This window comes from Peromyscus leucopus, chromosome 10 (genome assembly GCF_004664715.2).
Source record: "Peromyscus leucopus breed LL Stock chromosome 10, UCI_PerLeu_2.1, whole genome shotgun sequence".
Taxonomy (NCBI): domain Eukaryota; kingdom Metazoa; phylum Chordata; class Mammalia; order Rodentia; family Cricetidae; genus Peromyscus; species Peromyscus leucopus.
The window spans coordinates 14232070-14253304 of NC_051071.1; the positions used below are offsets into that span (position 1 = coordinate 14232070).

At 46.3% G+C, this 21235-nt stretch overlaps 1 long non-coding RNA gene and 1 pseudogene across 1 annotated transcript in view; one reads left to right on the forward strand and one right to left on the reverse strand.

Annotated features, from left to right (window-relative positions):
* The window catches only part of LOC114697935, a 7295-nt gene extending 6544 nt beyond the window's left edge, over window positions 1–751 (reverse strand). Inside the window, exon 1 of the long non-coding RNA XR_005092303.1 lies at window positions 1–751. This exon is cut by the window's left edge and continues 193 nt beyond it. This is a non-coding gene — a long non-coding RNA (uncharacterized LOC114697935).
* A 5477-nt stretch (window positions 752–6228) lies between these two features.
* On the forward strand, window positions 6229–14772 carry LOC114697925 (annotated as a pseudogene).
* The last annotated feature ends 6463 nt before the right edge of the window (window positions 14773–21235 follow it).

Consider the following 21235-nt stretch of genomic DNA (forward strand, 5'->3'; position numbering starts at 1 on the left):
CCCTGCTCTGCAGGCACAGAGGGTATGCCTCAGAGGAATGTGGACGGGCACCCGGCACTGAAATAGTCCCGCAGAGGATTAAGATGGATGAGGCCGACGCATTTTTATGGGAAAAAAAAATCTTCTAACTCGTACAGCTCAGCTATGAAAGGAACCTTTATAGAGAAAGGCCTTTCTAGGTTTAACGGCAATCCTCAGGATGCACAGGGCACCAACCAACAATGAGCCGTGAAGCTGCGAGGAATTTTACTGTCAAAAGCTTAGAAAAGCACACTTCAAACACTTCAGAGGGAGACAACGCTCTGTTCTCTCAAAGGACCGAGTCAAATCCTCTGACACATGAGGAGAAAGTGTGTGTGGCTTGAAGCTATGAAGAAAACTGTTAGCAAGGTGATGGACAACAAACTGATTTAAATATCATTCGTTTCTGACTGCTGCGTGTCTGCTGTTCTTCATAAAAACACAGTTCCTCCTAACTTCTTTTGACACTCTAAATACAATTCTTTCTCCCACGCTGTCCTCTTTCACCTGCACAGGGATCTTCCCCATGGCCCCAGGTCAGTGTCATGGGAATTGGAGCATGAGTGCTTGATGGAATGTTAGCACTTATTTAGAAGCCCCCTTCCCCCCTCCCGCTTCCCAATGAGGAAACAGACCCAAAGCAGACATACTTGCATAAGGTCACAGAACAAGCTGATGTCAGAACTTGAACACAGGACTCTGTGCTCTTAGTCCAGAACTCCTTACATAATTATACCTGTGTGGTGGTAATCTAATTGTACTGAAATGTGATTTTGATTGTATGTTAATAAATAAAGTTGTCCGGGGGTCAGAGCTATTAGAGCCATAGCAAGAGTGTGGCGGTGGTGCACACGCCTTTAAACCATAGATCTCTGTGTGTTCAGGATACAGCCAGCATTGGAGACATATACCTTTAAGACCTAGGGGGCTGTACATTCAGACAGTGACGAGGCAGTCACGTGTTTGGGTTTACAACCAATGAGAAGGCAGAACAAAATACTATAAATAGACGAACAGACAGAAATAGGTCTTTCGGAAGCTGGGACACTGCAGGCGGAAGGGTGAGATTTTAGCTCTGAGCTCTGACCTCTCGCTTTCTCTTTTACATTGTTTCTGTGTTTTTATTTAATAAGATGGTTAGTTACATAATTATACCTGTGGTTTTCAAGATTCATTATAAGCAACCAAACTGCTAAAGTATATATATTTATATATATAATATATATATTATATATAATATATTATATATATAAATATATATATATATAATTTCAGTTTTCTATGGTGTTAACATTGTCAGGCACAACTTTGCCCACAGTTCTCTGACATGAATGTCTTGGGTCTCCAAGGGTCCACACCAATGAGCCCCAGGGGCCTCAAAATCACCTTTGAAAGTAGATCTTTAGGCCCCACTGGAGAGGTGCTGATTCCTTAGAACTAAGATCTAAGATTAGAAATTGGTGATTTTAGGGACTTCTCCCAGAAAAGCGGGGGCAGATGGCAGATGAGCCACGTCTATTCAGCCCAGAGCTCTGACTCCTCCATCTCTACCCTGCCCCCCCAGCCCTTCCCCTCCAGTTATAGTGGGGCGCACAGAGCTCACTCGCTGACTTCTTACCATCCTGCCTCTGAACACACACTCTACTGCAGGGGAATCCTGAATTTAAGTCCAGCCTGGGCTACATTTACTTGCAGCTTCTGTTAAGGGGAAATACAGGGTGAGCTCGAGGAAACAGCCTAGAATCTATACAACAAATAGACTCCAGATTCCATGCTGGCTTTGGAGAAACAACTCCTGGAATTCCTCAGTGTTTACTGCTCTTCCAAATGAAATAGAAAATCTGGACCTTGTCACATCCAATTTCATTCATGACCACGGGGACACTATAGAGCAAACCAGGGATGGCTGGGGTGACTAATTTTGACTGAGGGCTGTAACACTGTCTTGATGCTAACTAACAAGGACACAATCTGTTCGCTCCAGATGTCTGGAGCCTTGTGAGATTTGGCAGACAAAGTCTGGACATGCACTATTGATTTCTAAACAAAGCTGATGACATTTGAGGCCTTAACAATCAGGGTCCCTAATGAAGAACTAACCTGCCTCCATCTTAGGCTTAAAAGCCATCTTACAGTAAAGACACACTAGGCTCATTCCAGTCTATGACTGAACCTCTGTTTCTCAAGGACTGGGCTATGCCCCACCTGTAACCTTAACTACTATGGTTCTGTACTGCCTGCTCCAGGAATGGAAATTAGGTCTTTGTTTCAAAAAGTTGTTTATAACCATCTTGCAACCCTATCTCTGTATCCAAAGGTTACTTGACCACCTATGACTACCTTGTCATGACTGCCTGTTGCTATGACAACCTTGTTATGCCCACTTTGCAGCCCTGTCTTTGTCTCAGGAGGTTGTTAGGACCAACTTGTTATGATGTTCTGCTCCTGTAATCCAGCCTATTTTACCCACCAAGTCCCCATTTAAAAACCCCCTACTCCTGAGCTATACAACCCTTGTCTTCCTCACCTCCAAGGCTGACCTCTCAAATCCCACCTTGGGGTGGTGGGAGACAGCCTGTGTACACAAATGCAAAAGCTTGCTTTAACTAACTGCTTGATTTAATTAACTTGGCCATGATGATTTGCATCAGTGGTCTTTCTCCTCCCATTTTTGGGATTAACATTGCATCAGCTTAAGTCAGGAAAAGGTGGCTCTGTCTCTCCCTCGGTGCAGTGGGATAATATATGCAAAACTGCAGATCCCTGAAGGCTGTGGATGCCTGGTGTTTCCATTCATTTGTTTTATATAAAGTCTGATCTAAAAGCCTCCAAAAAATAAACCAAATCGATCAGCTGGTGTCCCCCGAGTCAGCTGGTGTCCCCCGCAAAGCACATGAATGTGGACCTGACTAATAACTCAGCCAAAAGGAATCGTTCAGGCACAACAGTTCTGTTCTTACAAAAGCTGAGGATGGTTTTAATGGTGATGTGATAGCTTTGTTAGTAATGATCAAAGATGCCAAAAACAGCTCTCAGAAGTGCACAAGTCTTCATGTTAACTCCACACGCCTCTCCAGGGATGTCCTGAGCCCCTGAGAGAGCCGCCCAAAGGCCTTCTGTTTCTCTACCCACCTACCCCAGTGGCTTGTCATCTTAAATACATGGCTAATTCCCTTCTCCGACCTTTCTTCCTCCTCCATGCTCAGTGTCCTAAATTTTAATCCATAGGAGAGCTAAGCCAGGCAGGAGGGTGCATGGCCATAACCGCAGCAAGTTGAGAGGAGGAGATTACACAGCAAGATTGTCTAGAGAAAGGGAATGAAGGAACTCATTTCTAAAGACGGATCTGTGCTCAGTGCTCCAGGAGGAAATCCCATTCCGGTCTCTCAATCGCCGAGGCTCTGATTCCAGAGGCAGCACTGTTAGAATAAACATAAAAATTAATTGGATCTGTGATTCTGTCTTGACAGAGAATTCCAGAGAACCAGAATCCACTGGCTAACAGTCATAGGCTTCATATCAGAATCTCTGAAACAAGACCACACTCACTCGGTGCTACAAACGGGGAAATGAACGCTTGGCTACTTCTGACCTTTCAAACTAAGCCCATGTAGACAGTCGTGAAGACCACATCTTGTCTATCACATCAAAGTGTTCTACTCCCTATTCAACAGTGGAAGTCGGAATCCTGCCTTTGAAATGGTGACACACAGAGAATTATGCCAATTCCTGCCAAAACAAGCACAAGACAAAAACAAGTAGGCATCATTTCTGTGGCCAGGACCCTACAATCTAGTCAGGAAAGTAAGACACAACACTGATAAATGTAAGTACAACATGAGAAGTCCCACAAAAGAGGGATAAACAAAGCTACAGGGTTTCAGGAGTGAGAGATTACATCTGGGTGCCGTAACCCACGAGGGTGGACGGGAGTGCTATGTGAGCCCAGACTCTCGGCACACAGAGCTACAGGATCTGTCTTGTATTTCTCCAGTTACCCACGCAATGAAGTTGTCTTGCTAGCAGAGCCCAGGACACAACTTGTGTTACTTTCTGTCACCACATAACACATTATTACGAACTTGGTGGCTTCGGATCACACATGCATTACCCCACAGTTTCTGAGCATCAAGACCCTGGCCACTGAGTAGCTGATGCCTGCTGAGCAGCTCACAAAGCTGAACTCCAGCGTCTGCTGGGCTATTCTCTCATCTGGAATGTCTCCAAACCATTCAGTTATTGACAGAATTTGCTGTCTTGCCTTTGTAGGGCTGAGGTTCCTCTATCCTTGCTAGCTGTTGGAAGGGGTTACTGTCAGGAGCTAGGGACACTCATATTTCAGCTGTGGGGTCCTCCTACAGTAGGGCAACTTCTTCAGAGACAGTGGGAGGATTGTCTTCAAGGAAGACCCAAATCCTCTTTAGAAGGGCTTCCCTGGGGAGCTGAAGAGATGGCTCAGCAGTTAAGAGCTCGCATCTCTCTCAGAGGATTCAAGCTCCAGGGAATCCCGTGCTGTGTTCTGGCCTCCACAGGAACCCGCATGCATGTGGTATACACACATGCAGGTACACGTGTACTTACATAAGTTTTACAAATAAATAACCCTCTAAAGAACATGCCTAATTACATTCTGTCCAATTTTCATAATCAGGACAGCCTCCCTTTGGATTGACCCAGAATAAAGAGGACCTCGATTATATTATAAAACCCTTCACTTTCCTAACCACTGCTCAAAATGCCATCACATTCCCATGTCCCCTCAGAGAGAGGGAATCACATAGGTGTGTGGTCTAGGGACAGGGAACATTAGTGCCATTGCCTGTCTGCAGTGGCAAAAGAAGTATCAAATGGTTTAGAGACGATGTACGAGCACAAGTCACACTAAGTCTCTCTCCTGTACCAATTCAAACAGACAGACCAATAAGAGGGAAAGGAAAAGATGGTGAATATGGACAGAAATGAAGTCGATTATATCTTTAGATATGACCACCACAATAGAGAGCATGTTCACTACAGTTTATGAACATTATATTACCATAACAAAGTGTGCGCGTGCACACACACACACCCACACACACACACACATCCACCACACTGTTATTCTTACAACGTGACCCTGAACTCTTCCCAATCGACGGTACAGCCTGTATCACCCTCTGGCCGACTTGGCCAGTGAGTGCAACGCCAACAGAGTGGCACTAGATAGATGGGCACAATGAAGAGAGGAAATACCAAAGAGATTACGTCATACAAGTGCCATTTTTCCCACCTCGTCTCTCCCCGGCCCCTTGCAACCCCGCTGGCCGTCACATACTCACAGAAAAGCCACACGTGAGTGCAACAGCTGACCGCCCCGGCTGAGGTCCCAGAGGCTGAGGTCCCAGCCAACAGCCACATCAAATGCAGATACGTGGGCAAGAGAGCTTGCTGGCCCCAGCTGAGCTCACCCCTCCCCTTCCAGCCAGACCAGTAACTGCCCTGCAGAAGCAGAAGCTGCCCCTTCTGAGTTCTGTTTGTAAATAAAACAAATGGCTATTGCTTTAAGCCTTTGGTTTGAGGTGGTTTGCTGAACAGCTACACACCACTGGAACTGTGGAATGCCCACTGGATTCAGGGGGGTAGAATGCCTGCTGGACTCAGGAGGGTGGGGAATGGGGGGTGGGGGAGGGAAAGCTGGCCCAGCCCCCTCCCACGCAGGAAGGTGGGAGCAGCCAAGGGCCAGCTTCCTGACAGTCACACAGCATTCTGTCCCTCCTGCTCCTCTGGGTCGTCTCCCCTGGCAGGGATTAAGATCCCTGACCTCCTGTCCAGAAGGGGATTGATTGACTTACTGGCTAACTAAGCAGAGAAAGCCAGAGGATGGGGGAGAAGGCTGGAGAGAATAAAGGACAAGAGGAGAGAAGCTGGCTTTAAAACTGGAGCCTGAGCTGCTCATGGAAATGGAGGGGCTGGCCGAGAAGACGGGAGATTTGAAATAAGAGGTAGCCACAGTGGTTCTCAACCTGTGGGTCATGACCCTGCAACAAACCGCCTTCTAGCTCCAAAAAATATTTACAATACATAATAGTAACAAAATTACAGTTATAAAGTAGCAACCAAAATAATTCTATGGGGGGGGGGGTCACCACAACCTGAGGAACTGTATTAAAGGGTCACGCAGCATGAGGGTTGAGAACCCCTGCTCTAGATGGATGCCCACCCTTACACATGCCGGAGAAAGGTAACCTGACTCGGTTCTGGTTAGTTTGTGTCAATTTAACACAAATCTACACACAGCTGGGAAGAAGGAACTTCTATTAAGGGTTGCCTCCTCCAGCTTGGCCCAGGGCATGTCTGTGAAGCATTTTCTTGATTTCTAATTGATGTAGGAAAGGCCAGCCCACTGTGGGCGGTCTCATCCCTGGACAAGTGGGTGTGGCCTGTATGAGAAAAGTAGCTGAGGAAGTCACAGAAAGCCAGGCCGTCAGCAGTGTTCCTCCACGGTGTCTGCTTCAGTTCCTGCCTCCAGGTTCCTGCCTCGGCTTCCTTCAAGGATGCGCTGTATAATCTGCAAGCCGAGCAAACCCTGTCCTCCCTGTGTGGTTTTCGTGAGTGGTTTACCACAGCAACAGAAAGCTAAATCGGCATTCCCATGGGTTCTGAAAATAGGAATCTGGCTTCTAAATAGAAAGTGGATTTCCCAAAGCCATGCCACGTCCCTAGTTCTCTACAAAGCATGTAATTCCAGCTGTGTAGAGCTGCAACTCAAGAGGCACTGTAGCAAAAAAATAAAATAAAAATAAAAAGCTTCACATGTGTTCTTGCTCATTTGGCTGGGGCTGGGGAGAGGATTTCTGAAGGATCTGGAAATGTGGTGTAGATGGGGCAATGTGGGAGGTTGCTCAGAACAGCAAGAACAAATAGCGTCCAGCACACCATTCAGACACATCTAACACATGCCACGCACACCACACACCGCACACCGCACACCGCACACCGCACGCCGCACACCGCACACTGCCTGTGCCACCCCGAACAGCAGCCCATGGGAGAGAAGCCTAGCTTAGGAAGCTGGGCTTGGCTAAAGTGAATGATGAATCCTAGAATTTCAACATTCTCAGTTATTCAGTCAAATCCTTCCATTTTACAGATGAGGAAGTTGAGGTTTAGTAGGAGCCTGTGTTCTCATTGCTGGAGGGGGAGAGCTGCAGTGAGAGGGAAGGAGGTGGGCGGCATGGGGCGGGGAGGCTTTGTTGCTTGTTCTCATTACTCCTGCACAAAGCAATGGGTCCCCTTTTGCCCATGCTCATGGGTTACGTTGTAATCAGAACGCCAAGTCCAGACACAACAGGAGCCCCTGACCTTACTGTCCAGAACCAAGCCATGGCCTGGCTTGTCTTCCACAGTCTGGGAATTTGTTGAGAATGCTAACCCATGGGTGTCACTAGAGATGGCTGGTTCCAGGAGCTCTACAGGTCACTGGCCATTTCTTAACCAGCCCGTCCAGGCCACAGACACCTTCTGGGCAGCCAAGTTATCCCCGTGCACAGTTAGACATGATCCTGCCCACTGACCAAGACAGCTTTTGAATTCAGGACCCAGTGAGAAAAAGGACCCCAACTTTGCCTTGCCCTCATTTCCTGGGGACGCAGACAGCTTTGAGAGTCAGATTAATCATCCCTGTAGAGATGACTCTGACTTTTGCCCAGAGCTTTCTGCATCATAGCAAGGGAGGCTCCCCACGGTCCACCCCACCCCACCCACCCCAAAAAGCACATCTGTGCTTCTCCTTTCCACACCACCCACCCCTGTCCCTCTTGGGGACCAGGACCCTCTATGGTAGGGCACTCCACAACAGAGGCTTGAGAGGCTGCCGAGCCATTGGCACTGATGGGGCTCCTCAAAGCTACAGGGTAGGAGGAGGGTCTTGAGGGGAATGGAGGGCTCCACAATGCAGCTCCTCTGCCTGCACTCACTAGTGCTCCCACTCAGTTGAGAAAAACTGGTCCTGGGGTCAAGCGGGGCCACATTAGCCAGGTCCCTCAGCTCTGTCCTCTCCCCTGGGAGAGCCCTGAGGCACCTCCGAAGAGTGTAGGAAACATGAAAGGTGGATTGCCTCTGTCATTATTTTCCTGCCTTTGGTATAGCATAAAATGTGTTGCTTGGTATGTGTCTGTACATGTGCATGTGAGTGTGTGTGTGTGGAGGGAGGGTGGAGTACATACATATCTGCAGGCATGCTCACCCATGAGGGTGCATGTGGGGACCAAAGGATGACTTCAAGATGTCTTCCTCAATTGCTTCTCCTCATAATTTTTTATTTATTATATTCTGAGTTTTGAGAGGAAGAAAGAGCCACGGCATTTGAGTTAGGCATGGTGGTTGGTCACATGGCAGACAAGCAGCCACACAGTGGCAAAAGGACCTGCCAAGAAAGAGTAAGCCCAGACAGAGTACAGGGAAAGCACACTTAGGCTCTGGCCGCAGTACAGAGAGAGAGAGACAGAGGAGAAGGGAAGTCCTGCCTTAGGAAGGCAGGGAGACCCAACGGAGCTCCGTGGGAGTGGGAATTCTGGGAAGGGAAAACACAATGAAGGACTGAACCTGGAGCTGGCCCTTCCAGCTAGACCAACTGGATCTCGGAGATCCACCTGTCTACACATCTCAGCCATAGGGTTATAGCCACTGCCACCTCTTCCAGCTTTTTGTGAGTGTGGGATCCGAACTCAGGTCCTCAGGCTCATGCAGCAAGCACTTTATCCACTGAGTCACACCAACAGTTGCATCTTCCTGTCTCTACATTCTGTTCCCCACACCCTTGGTATCCAACAACAACCCGGATGGCAGAAGAAAGAAACTGCACAAAGGTTCCCATTTCAAGACCCCCCCCTTCCTTTCACATGTTAATCAGCTCTTTAGACATCATTGCCCAATTTTAGGGTCTAATTACAGCATTGTAGTACATTCCTCATAATGATGGTCAAAGACTTGAGGAACAAAAATGTATGGAACCTAAACATAGCCAACTGTGAACTTGAAATTAAATGATCACGGAGCTGTGACAGAACAGAAAAGATTCTAGAACTCTCTGCTCCCAGCTTATCTGAGAAATGCACATAATAGTTAGTTGTGCATGTTGATTTCATGGAGAATTTTACGCCTTCCACATAATAGATGTTCAGTTAGCACTCATGAAACATAAAACTATCTTTGCAGGAATCCAAACCCCTTCCAGGACTATTCAGGCCGTGTGAATTACCACAAGAACAGTGCTGCGATGCCTCTAAGTTTCTTCTCTCGTGGACTGAGTAATCCCTAAATCAAGTCCTTCATTTTCTCCACCTTTTCCCTTTCCATACTTACAAAAGTAGAATCAGACAGTGACCGCAGAATTTCTCTAGGGGAGGTGTCACTGAATTTCAACAAGGGTAAGGCCCAGAACCTTGAATATAAATAAAATATACCTACTATAAAAACTTATATGAGGGTTTTAGTGTAAATGTAAATCAATTTCACCGGACAAAATGTCCAGGTTATATGATAGCTGCATTTAACAGTTTAAGAAATTGCCAAATTGCTTTCCGGAGGGACTGCACCATTTGATATTCCCACCAGCAACGTGTAAGGGATACATTACCCACATTCCTGCCAGCTGTATTCTGGTAAATGAGCACTAATGCATTGTGTTATATTGTAGTTTTCAATTGCATTTCCCTAACGACTAATGATGGAGAACATACTTGCAGGTCCTTGTTTGCAATTTGGGAATCATTTTGGTAAAATGTCCTTTTATGTATTTACCAACTTTATAACTGGAGTTTGATAATTCTATATTCAAGCAGGAACAATAATGGCATCGATACTCTCCTAGTTCTTTGTCAGATATGAGCCTGTAAATATTTTCTCCCATTTCATAATCTGTCTTTTCTTCATCTTACAAGAACCTTTTAGAACAAATTAAAATTTTGCAAGCCTAACTTAACAATGTTTGCTTTTATGGACTATACTTTTGTCAAATCTAAGCTCCCTCCCAACCCCAGATGCAAACATTTTCCTCCCGTTTCTTTGTGTGTATGTGTCTGGATTGTGTGCATATATGGTGCACATGTAGAAGCCAGAGGACAACCCCAGGAACATCACTATCCACTTCCTTTGAGACAAGGCTCCCATTGGCTTAGAGCTCACCAAGTAAGCCAGGCTAGCGACTGAGTTCCAGGGATCTGCCTATCTCCATCTCCCTAGCACACGGGATTATAAGCATGCACCCCATACCCAGATTTTTAGAATGTGGGTTCTGAGGATTATGCTTCAGGGCAAGCATATTGTTAATTAAGCTATCTCCCTAGTGACCTCTTATATTTTCTTTCTCAGCATTTTATAGTTTTACAGTTCACATTCATGCCTATGATCCATTTTGACTTAGTTGTTTTCTAAGACATACAGCTTGGGTCCGAGCGACAACACTGTGGGTAAAGCTGCTTACTGTGCAAGCCTGATAGCCGAGTTTGATCCCCAGAACCCACAAAGGTGGAAGGAGAGAATTCACTTGACAAGCTGTCATCTGAACTCCACATACATGCTGTGGTATGAACACACACACACACACACACACACACACACACACACACACCCTAAATCCATAAACACAACCTGCTCCGTCTGTTTAATGTCACGTGTATGCATATGATTTCAGGGCTGACCACTTGGTATTAGATAACCAATTAGGCAGCTCATTCTTGAGGGAGATGCTTTCTCCTGCTCCCAGCATTCCTTAGTTGCCTGTAGTTCTTTGTCTGGGGTGGGGCCCCTTGAGAGTCCCCCCACACTCAAGGAGGGTCTCCCTCCTCCGTTTCCTTTCCGGAAACACCATCATAGACTTGAATTAAGAGAATGGTTCCAGCCAGGCACGGTGGTGACACCTGTGATTCCAGGACTTTCAGTATCAGGGTTTCATGGCATTGAACCGTACTTGACTACAATCACTCAAACAAGTGGCTTATTGCCCCCGAAATAAGAAATCTAATGGCAGAGGTGTGGCTGGGTGGTAGAGAGTCTGCCTACCATGCTCAAGGTCTAGAGTTCAGTCCCTAGCACTGAGAACAAACAAAAGTCTGGAGGCAGACCAGCCAGCCACCATCCATGATGCCATCCAGGGTCAAATTCCAACCCACTGCTCCCCATGGTTAGCACACATCTACCCACCATGTGCTCCCCATGGTTAGCACACATCTACCCACCATGTGCTCCCCATGGTTAGCACACATCTACCCACCATGTGCTCCCCATGGTTAGCACACATCTACCCACTGTGTGCTCTACCTGGTTAGCACACATCTACCCACCATGTGCTCCCCATGGTTAGCACACATCTACCCACCATGTGCTCTCCATCTCTAGCACACATCTACTCACCATGTGCTCTACATGGTTAGCACACATCTACCCACTGTGTGCTCTACCTGGTTAGCACATATTTACCCACCATGTGCTCCCCATGGTTAGCACACATCTACCCACCATGTGCTCCCCATGGTTAGCACACATCTACCCACCATGTGCTCCCCATGGTTAGCACACATCTACCCACCATGTGCTCCCCATGGTTAGCACACATCTACCCACCATGTGCTCCCCATGGTTAGCACACATCTACCACCATGTGCTCCCCATGGTTAGCACACATCTACCCACCATGTGCTCCCCATGGTTAGCACACATCTATCCACCATGTGCTCTCCATCTCTAGCACACATCTACTCACCATGTGCTCTACATGGTTAGCACACATCTACCCACCATGTGCTCTCCATCATTAGTACACATCTACCCTATTATATGCTCTCCATAGTTAATACACATCTACCCACCATGTGCTCTACATGGTTAGCACATATCTACTCTACCATGGCTGTACTCTCCCATGGTTAGCACACATCTACCCTTGCCATGGCCAAATCCCAGTAAGAAAGCAAAGAGCAAAGTCTCAAGCCAACTTCTTATGGAGTAAACTGGCTTTTCCCCTAACCTCATCAATTATACGTCCATGTAAATCTTATTGGCTAGAAGTGCCTTACAGAACCATCCTGGAAGACAGGAAGTCTGGATAATAAATTTCCACTTACCCTCAGTTTGATCCCTTGTATAATGAGAAGAAAGAACAAACCAGGCATGGTGGTGCACACCTATATTCCCAGCACTGGGGATGCTGAAGCAGGGGGTCATGAGTTCCAGGCCAACCTGGAGTACTGTGACACTTTACCTCCAAAACCAAAATAAATAAGTAAATTGCAAAAGGGGTTTTTTGAGATGATGTAATCAACTGGCGACATCAGACAACCCAAATCAACAAACGAGGACACATATTTACTATTCAGATGTAACCCCGCATGAAGCGTCCACACAGGCACCTAAACAAAAGGCCATGCTCTGATTATAAGGCGCATATGTGTCTAGCCTGTCTTTAGAAGTTTCCTGTCCATATAGCATTTAGCAAATTGCTGGCCTGGGGATTACCCAGAATTCCTGGGATCATCTAGTTATTAAGCATGGAAAGCCAAGTTTCAGCATCTATCATATAAAACACAGGATGTTCTAAAAATGGGTCTTGTCATAAGGGCTTACATGACTGAGCTAGAAAAACTTCTCTGGCCCAGGGACAGAAAGATTGGTAGGCACTGAGTGATGAGCTTCGTCTATAATTTAGTGAGCTCCACTCATTCACACTTCATGTAGCCTGACAAGGAGAAGGGCTGCCTCCTTCCACTTGCCGGTGAAGTCACCAGAGCTGTGGAGGTGGTGGAAACTGCTGCAAAAGAGGTCAGTGTCGCCTGTGCACTAAACGGCTGGAGCTTCAGAACCTGGGCATGCTCCAGACGGACAGACAGCCCCACAAGGCAGACTAAACAAACATTAACAAGTTGCCGGGCCAGTGCAAAGAACAACTCATTGCTTATGCGAAGGTCCAGTGGAAATAATCATTAAAGATACAATCACTTGGTCATTTTCCAGAGAGCTTTATCATGGTGTCCTGCCGGCCTTTCAGCAGCTTTCCAGTTGTGTGGTGCACAGCAAAGCTGAGAGAATTGAGCTTGGGGCTGGCGTCCCCTTCCCGGTGACTCAGGTCACGGAGCGCTGTTCAACAGCACCTGCTAATCTTGTTAAATCTTAGTACCTCTCGGTTTTATGGGCCCACTTACTTTTCATTCCAGCCCTCTTTGGCCTTGCTGTCTTTGTACAGCTTGACGGCCACCCCATGGGAGTTGCACAGTTAATTCTAGAACACCAGACTGAAGACTGTGTGTGACCTGCACCACAGGGAAAGATGCACACAGTGATGTTGCCCATCAAACAAGATCTAAGAGATATACTGGATTTTGGTCACCTGGCCACTGCATCTTGTCTGTTTATAAAAGGGGGAAATGAGTTTGTCTTAAAGTCCTTTTTAGGTGAGTGGAAATGCACCACCCATGAGAATAGAAAAATGGTATATAATTGATCTAGCCACACTGCATAGAAATTAGTCATATCTATAAAACTACTAAGTATATATACCTTATGATCCAACAGTTTCACTAATCTAAATTATTTGATTTTTCATAAGGTCATGCTGCGTGTGTGTGTGTGTGTGTGTGTGTGTGTGTGTGTGTGTGTGTATGTAAAATGCATTCTAAAAAATGCCTTTTAATACTGAATCCAACTCTTAGGAGAGTCACATGTCCTCGAAACAGGGTTAGCTGTTTCTGAATGCAGTGTCCAAGGATTAAATATGAACACTTCCAGGCTGGAGAGAGGGCTAAGAGTACTTACTGTTCTAGCAGAGGACCCCAGTTCAGTTCCCAATACCCACATCAAACAGCTCACAACTGCCTGCAACTCACGCTCCAGGGAATCTGATGACCTCTGGCCTCTGAGGGCACCTGCACACACATGGTACACATAAATGCACAGAGGTGCACATATACACACAAATAAAAATAATAAATATATCTTTTTCAAACATACAATCAGGAGAAAGTGGGGCATTTGGCTTCAAGTCATAATGTTGGAGTCGTCGACCAGTGTCTTGGTTACTTTTTATTGCTGTGATAAAACACCATGACCACAGACACTCAGAAAAGAAAGCATTTGATTCGGCTTATGGTTTCAGAGGGTTGGAGTCCATGCTGGCCAAGTGAAAGAAGAACTGAGAGCTCACATCTTGATCACAACCACAAGGCTGAGACAGAGCACTGGGAATCACAGGAGAGTCTTCAGAAACCTCAAGCCCACCCCCAGGAGCACACCTCCTCCAACAAGGCCACACCTCCTTCCCAAACAGTTCCACCAATGGGGAACAAGTATTCAAAACTATGGCCAATGGGGGCCGTTCTCCTTCCAACCACAACCAGAGAGGAGTGAATTAAATGTCAGTGATATTGAGAAAGGCAAGGAGACTTTTGTTCAGAAGTGTGCCTGGTGCCACACTATGTAACAGGGAGATGAGCACAAGACTGGACCAAATCTGCACGGACCAGGCAGAAGACAGATCAGGCTGCTGGATTCTCATACAACGCCAACAAGAGCAAAGGCATCACCTGGTGAGAGGATACCTGGTGAAGAAACCCAGGAAGTGCATCCCTGGAACCAAAGTGATCTTCACCAGGACTAAGAAGGGAGAAAGGGCAGACCCGGTGGTTCATCTTTAAAAGGCTACCGATGAGTAATAGCCTTACTTATTACAAAACACATGTCTCACGGCTTTTAATGTGTAACATAATGAATTCATACACCAGAGTTCAGACAACGAAATGCTAACAATATTTCTGTTGTTACAGTGCTGATTTAAGTAAAATGGGCGTGTAGTAACGTGGCTGTGATCTTTTTTAAAAAATAGCAACTCCAATTCCGTAAACATCATCACTGCTTTTCCTGTCTCAAAATAGACCTGGACTCAATTAGTAATGTTCGACTTTCCACAAAGTAGGAGATGCCACCTCAAGGCCTACTGGAAGGTTTTAGAGTCAGATTTGTAGAACTGGGCATGAGTATGTTTAAACACTGGAGCAATCCTCTCACTGTTGGAGAGCCAAGAGAAGACTCATCTGTGCATCAGTGTGGCCCTTTACAAGTGATGGATAGAAAAAAAAAAAAAAAAAGTCTAGCGCCAGTGGTTCTCAACCTATGGGTCACGACCCTTTGGGGTCACAAGGGTCACATATCAGATATCCTACATATCAGATATTCACATTACGATTCATAACAGTAGCAAAATTACAGTTATGAAGCAGCAACTAAAATAATTTTGTGGTTGGGGTCACCACAACATGAAGAACTGTATTAAAGGATTGCAGCATTGGGAAGGTTGATCTGCTCTTGACAATGTCAGTTTAATTAGAATTCCCTGTACCAAAAAAATGCTGCCTTTTACTCCCAAAAGGCATTTTAGTATGGTTTATGTCTGACATAAAATAAAGAGTATTTACTGCTTCTTACTTTGTATAGTTGATCTGTAAGTTCAGATGCTCTTACAAGCTGGCTTGTTAGACTTTACTTTTTAATTCTTTGTCTAATTCATAAGTCATAATTCAGAACTGTTCTTAAACACCCACTCAGAAACACACAAAACTAGAAGTATTGCGTATGTATGATTGGTAGTGGTACTTTTTGCCAATTCATTAGCTAGATTAAAATAAAGGAAATAAATTGTAAATTATCAGCAGTAAAAATACAACATATCTACTATACATATATATACATATACACATATAAATATAAATGTATGTTTATACGGTCAGGGCTGGAGAGACGGCTCAGCAGTGAAGAGCACTGAGCCTCTTCCAGAGGGCCTAGATGTAGTTCCTCCCACCCACGGGGCAGCTCACAAGCCTCTGCAAGTTCCACCACGGTCTCTGCTTCAGTTCCTGCCTCTGGGTTCCTTCTTGGGGTTCCTGCCTTGGCTTCAGTCAGCCCAACAAACCCCCTTTCCTCCAGCTAAGTTGCTTTTGGTCGTGGAGTTCATCACAGCAGCAGAAACCAAACTAGGTAGTCTCATACTGAAGACAAACTGTGTAGTTTGAAAGGCGAACCTGACACCATGCGGGTCTCAGGCAGATGCTACTAGACACTGTCCACTGAGCCTCTTCACAGTCTCCCCACAGCTTCCGGTAACAATGAGCTGGTACGCGCTCCAGCAGGAGCGCACTGCACTCTCCTTCGGTTGTGATGCACTACTTTTCGAGTACCACTGTGCTTGACTTACTTTGTAAATTACACAGAGCGTCACTGTGCTTGACTTACTTTGTAAATCACACAGAGCGGCACTGTGCTGTGAGCAAGTTCCTGAGATGGTTTGTATGTCATGAAAATGAGCAAATGAATAAATCATGTTAGAATGCCCATGAGGGCATGTGAGAGGGTGTCACAGGGGGTTAAACTTGTTAACACAAGGGTCAACAGTGGCGACATGATCAGTTACCGGGGAGAATAATCTTCGTTCAGATGCCAGAGTAGAATCCTTTAATCCCCTGGCTGAGAGGACACACTTGGCCTGCTTACACATCATGTTACTAAACTTTATCCCTGCTCACTATTCTTGCAAAGCAGTCTTACTACCAAGATTTTGTTCTAGCCTTAGAGGCCATGTTTTATATACAAATAAAAAAATATCAAGATTAAAACAGAATTCCTTCATCAGACTCAGAGGGGATTTCATCAAACTCCCGAAAAAGCATGGAAAATCAGTTAATCCCACTGGAGCTAAAAGTCTTAAGGACAACAACTTGTATTACATGAATTCTTCTAGAGAAAAATAAACTGTAAATTACAGGGAAATGTGTGATCTGCATCATCCAGTAACACCTACTGTGGATGCCTCTGTACCTACGCACAGTGTTTAGAGCAAGAAGTTTAATTCCAGAATATAAGATATGTGGATTTATAGTTCAGGAAACACGTTCTTTTGACTGGATCTCCGCTCTCTTCAGTTTAGATCCACTTGTACACCGCCTTTCTTCTGAAATCCAGCCTCAGGGTCCTTCCCAACACCTACTGTCTTCTTCTCCTCCTCTTCCTCCTTCTCCTCCTGCTCCTCCTCCTCCTTCGCCTCCTCCTCTTCTTCCTCCTCCTCCTCTTCCTCCTCTTCCTACTTTGCCTTCTCTATTTTCTCCTCCTCTGCTTCTCTCTCCTTTTAAGACAGTTTCACTATAGCCCAAGCTGACTCAAATTCTAGATCCTCCTGCCTCAGCCTCCCAAATTCTGGGATTACCCACCACACAACTCTAAAGAGTGCCCAGGACCCTCCTAGTGCCTGCTAAACTCTCCTGTCCTTCTTCCCTCTCCCTGGGGAGCCGCTTTCTCTCAGACCCTGAGAGACCCTGTCTGCTAGCTCTTCCCTCCCGTGGCTCACAAAGCACAGACCCCTCAGCCTTGCCCTGCATTGATAGCCTTTCTTCTGTCTACTCTGTCACTCTCAACTCCAGAAGGGAAGCTTTCTGGGACCAAGTTAAGAATCTCAGCACACACCATCTTGTCCTCCAATACAAGTCCAATCACTGCCCCCAAAGCCTCTACTCCTGGCTCTTAGATTTTTTTTTTATAGGCAAGATTTAGTATTTGAAATTAGTAGATAACCCCAAATTATCACCTTCTGATGTTGTTCTTGGCAAATGTACCAGCCTAAGCAAGCGCACATGCACACACACACACACACACACACACACACACACACACACACACGTCACAACACCAGAGGACAGCACTAACGTTGTGACTGTCAATGCCAGGCCACCTTCAACTCTCTCTCTCTCTCTCTCTGAAATACCGTGACAGGACAGCTGACCCACAATCCCATTACCTCCTGCTTGACAACATCCGCTGAGTTACCCAGTTTCTCCACGTCTCAGTGTTCTCCTCAGTAAGATGAGAATAAAGGGCCCTGCTTGTAGAACTGGTCTGAGGGTCAGAGTTTCTTTTTGAGAAGAGATTCACTGCCCAATTCTGTTCAGGGAAGGGCATCGCTGCTCAGCTGCCAGGAGAGGATGGCTGGCAAAGCCCTCAAGCTCCCCACATCCCCAGGTGTTCCCAGATTCAGAATGGGGCTTTAGGAGACAGGGGTGTGTAGAGTAGGCTGGCTAAGGCGGGCCCCCGACAGGCAGGATTGCCTCCAGCTCCTGGGCTGGCTGGCTGATGCTGCTGAGCCTAGGTTACAGGCTCGAGTCTCCTGGCTCTCTGCCTTCTCCTCGGAGGTATTAATCCCTGACAAGCACCCCACATCCAAACTCTGCTTCAGCCACTGCTTCCGGAGGAGCCAACCTGTGGTGCTGTTTGTTGCGTATTTAGAGAAGCACCTGGCAGGCACAGCAGCCGAGGCGCACTGGACAAGCGCTTGTTAGAGGCAGAGAAGCCGTCTGGGGAGGAGCATCTCATCTCCGCTGGGCATCCTCTGGGGACGGTCGAGTTTGGTATCAGCTGAGGCCTAGCCAGTCATGAGGATGACATACTGATCTGCTACCCAATACGGCTGTTGCTATATATTGCTAGGCTCGTGATTTAGGACTTTTCACCATTATCTTCCCTATTTTTGATCACACAAATTCAGTTTTTCATCACTCTCAGGAGTATACTCTGGCATGAATTAAATTATAAATTTAATATTTTAACAATTTTGACTAATGTCTAACATGATTTTAGGTTAAAAACCCATAGGCTGTCTAGAATTAGCCTCCTGAGGATGGGAAGACCCTTCAGGGCAGAGTCAACCCAAAGAGAATAACAGCTCCGGGCTGTGGGCAAAGGTGTAGATGAGTGGCTGTGACCTGGGGGTCTGGAGGCCTCACCACTGTGAGGCTGGGTTTCTGTGTGCACGTCTGTGCTCACGCATTGTCCTGCAGTTCATTTGTCTGCTCCTTCATGCGGACAAGAGATCGTGAGGTCGGGTTCTCACAGCCATCCCGCCTGCCCGGTGCTGACCCCCTGAAGCGGAAGGTTGGTTACAGCAGACAACAAGCAAGACCACGGAAGGGAGACCAGCACTGCCGAGGTGAGGAGCCGGACTGGGGCTCAGGAAAGACAACATTTGAGTGGAAAAATTTAAAGATGGAAATCCAGAAGAAGAAAAAAATGCCTGGGGCAGCACATTCTAGGCAGAAATCAGGGCAAGTGTCAAGCCCCTGGAGAATTACTGCCTGGGAAGAATACCAGAGAGGCCATTTTAGCTGGACAGTGCTCAGCAGGGGAGAGCAAGGCGCCTGGGGTAAGCTGAAGAGGAATTCCAATTTCGTTCTGAGTGTCAAGAGAACCCCCATGTGACCTGAATGGAGCCGACAGATACACAGCGTCTACTTTCAAAAAGTCATGCTGACTAAGAGCTAGTTCCCCCATGATGGAGGAAACCAAATTAGAATAGAGTAAAAGATGTGGCACTTCCGATTCCTGGATGATGCTCCAGTTTAGCACCATGCCAGAATTACTCTGGGCTTTCAGGTGGTCGTATAGCTGTTTTATGAGCTTTTATTAGAACACTAAGAATGAGCAGTACTATAGATTAAAATCCTCACTAGACCTGAGGAAAAAAAACACTTAGGAACACAGCCCATGCCGCCTTCCCACAGGCTCATTCCTTCTCATTTTCATTTACAGCGTATCATTTGTAGTGTTAGCTAATCTTATAAACCAGCCAGTGTCACCCCTCAGCTGTTACTCCTCTAGAATAATTACTAGCTCTAGGATGTTGGTAGAGAGAGGGGGATGACACATATTTTTCTATAGCATCATGACCCAAAGAGAAAGGGATGAGTGTGTGGCCTCTTGAGGCATCTGAACTCACGCACTTCTGTATCCCAGGGAAGAATCATATATAAACAGAATGCGTTTGTGTAACATTTCTTGCTCTTTCCGACTAGGTGAGAATTGCCTGCCAGATCTAGCTACTAAAGCCAGGTGTGGAGGAAGAAGCTGCTCAGGACAGGCAGCCCAGCCCTGGTGGAAGAAACAGGGAAGTGTCCACAGGGCTGGGAATGAAATAGGCCAACGTCCAGGGGAGAAGATGGGATTCTAGGGGAAGTATACCATCTTACGTTAAGTGTGGGAACTGGGACAGAACTGCGTGTGAGAAGATTCCAGACTGGCATCCAGAAGACACCTGCTAACCAAGAAAAGTGAGAAAGCAGGGGGCAGAGAAGCGTGAAGCTTGCCCCTCTCATAAGCATCTAAAAGCAAGTATGAGGTAGCTGTTTTCCTCAGGATGGGGTTCTCCCTGGAAGAAACTTTCTGGGATCCAGCTAAGAGTGGTTGTACACATCTGTAATCCTCGCACACAGGAGGCTGAGGCAGGAAGGATGATAATTTGGGGCTAGCCTGAGCTACACAGTAAGAGCTCATCTCAAAACAAGATACACACGGTGACTTTGCTTCCTCCCTCCCGCTAAGTTACTTTTATTTCTTCTTGGTAATAATAGAGAGGTGGCTTTTAAGAAAAGACGACAAAGCCCTCCTACCTTTACTCCATCCCATCTCTACGCTAGGCAGTCTTGAAAAGTGGTACCCAGTCCAAAGCCTCCTCAACATATAGAGTCCCAACTAGTTCTCAGGTTCAGGAGAAAGCAGAGCTACGAACACTGAATGAACAACATGTAACAAGCATAATCAAAGCAGACTGTCAGTTCCAAATTCTTAATTCACAATGTTTTCAGGCTGCAGGAACAGCTCAGTCGTACAGGGTGTGTTCATACTGAGTACCACAAAGAAATACTAGAAAGCGTGTTCTTCCACGGTGCACTCAGGCTATGAGGCAATCACTTGAACAGCTCTGTCTGAAACCATCAGATGGGCTAGACTTCGATGGGGGTGTGCGACCTGATCAAGAAGGTTGGGACTAGTGTCTGAATTCAAAGCACTGGGGCCTCCTTTTCTTAGAGGCAGCATGTCAGCAGAGATGCTCCGAGACTCGTTCTGAATACCGCCGCACGGAAGCAACAGTGTGCGGAGGCGGAAGCTATCACACAGATGGAGGGACGGAAGATGGATTTCCTTTGCCTTCCTAGCTCTTTCCTAGCCTATGAATTAAACTGACAAAAGATAGATTAAAAAGAGCGAAATTATACTTAATTATTCACAGTCATGAGAGTCTCAGAAAAATAGGAGAATCAGAGAGGGAGCAGATGTCAGAAGCCCATACAGCACCCTGAGCTGTGGAGAACAGGGGTTTGGGTGGGGGTAATGACATGTTATGGGAAAGTAGGCAGGAAATGCATAGGGAATA